The following is a 1,821-nucleotide window of genomic DNA, read 5'->3' on the forward strand; positions in this document are numbered from 1 at the left end:
ACAGGGGCATAATTCAGAAGAGATCAAGTGCTCAGTGCCCCTGTCCTGGTTACAGAAAAGATAGGTTAGCTATAAATATAAATGTCTCTGCCCACGGTAATGCATGCATTCTTTAAATTAATTGCTCTTAATTAATACTAAAGTCAAGTGCTTGTCAAACTCCCATGAGTCTAGCATAGGCAGGAGCTGTAGAGTTTTCTAAAAATTGACATATACTATTGTTTAATTTCAGAGTCAATTATGAAATCGCCACCACCTGTGCCAGTTTTGGGTTGTTTTTTGGTGATTTTCTATACACTACCCCACAGGAAGTAGCCAGTCACTTTCTTCTCACTATGGTTCATCCTTCCTCATGTTGGGGGAAAAAACCAAACACTCCAACTTTCTAATAATCATTCCCAGCATTTATATAGTGCTTTAAAGTTTGCAAAGTGAGATATATATGTATATATGTATATGGCATATATGACATACACATATATAGTCATTTAATCTTTATAACAACCCTGTGATGTAGGTGCTATTGTTGACCTCTCTTTGCAGATGAGGAAACTGAGGATAAGAGAGGTTCAGTGACTTTCCCAAGGTCATACAACTAGCAAGCTAGGTAGAATTTGAACTCAAGTCTTCCTGGCTCCAAGTCCAGCAACTTTTTCTCTCCTGAATTGAAAAATATAGCCTAGCAGAGGTGTTCCAGTCTGTTTGCCTCCTTTTATACACCTCAATTCATTTTTTTACTTTCCTCATTTGTAAAATGTTCATTGGACTAGATGACATTTAAGAGCCTTCCCAGCTCTACATCTATCATTCTTTCTCACTTGGAGTCTTCAGATGGTAGGTTACTGACTAGTTGTTGGCACCTAGAGGTGATTCTTATTCCTTTGGACTAGGCAGCCTCTGAGGGTCCCCTGCAAATATGAGGTTCTGTTGATGATTCTAATAGTGAGGATAGACTAGGAGACATTGGATGAAGGGGTTGCCTACAGGAAGGGTCACTTATTAGATAGTCCTTGAGGTCTAAAGCATTTCAAGCTAAAAAGGACCTGTGCTGAAAAGGTCAGGCGCCAAATATATCTGAAGCCATTAAAGTTCCTTCTGAAACTGTGGAGGTAATGGTTTGGGAAGGGAGTGGCCATTGGGTCTGATCTTCAAGCATAGCAGCCAAAGTCTGATGGTGGTTAAGTGGACCATGGCTTTATTGAAATAAGTTCATGGAGATGTTCATACTATATCACATACTTTTTATTGCTTTAAACCATTTTAGCTCTAGAAATTGTCAACTTTTTTACTCACTCTCCCTTGAGGACAAAATTTCTTCACAGAAACCACCTCCTGCCTGTGGATAAAATGAAACACAGTCTGTGGGGAATGAGGCACTCTGTTTTATCCCCCATGTCTAGAGCTGATCAAAAAAGAGAAATGTTGGCTTCAATTTTATAAGATTAATTCCCTGGCATTCTTCATCAAGCCAAAAACCAATAAAGCACTTCATCGGCAATACTTGCCACATCATAACATCTATACAGTCCCATTATACTTTGTTTTGCTTTGGTTTTTAACCATTCCTGTTTATGGCAATAGCAGCCATTTCACTCAGGCAGAACTGTTTAAATATAATAACTGGCTTTAAAAAAAAAGTTAGACGTGGCTGTGTGCATGGTTAATTGACATAAAGCCCCTTCACCTGTATGCATGAGGAATGTCTGGAATATATCTTAAAAATTAATGAGTGAATTCATGTAATGTCTTTATATTTGCATGACCTCTTTTGCACAAGGATGTCTCAAGATACATAAGCATGGAGCGGCCAGGTAGCACAGC

This window comes from Petaurus breviceps, unplaced genomic scaffold, assembly GCF_028583685.1.
Source record: "Petaurus breviceps papuanus isolate PSGF00001 unplaced genomic scaffold, PetGlider_PUasm1.0 37, whole genome shotgun sequence".
In the NCBI taxonomy this organism is placed as follows: domain Eukaryota; kingdom Metazoa; phylum Chordata; class Mammalia; order Diprotodontia; family Petauridae; genus Petaurus; species Petaurus breviceps.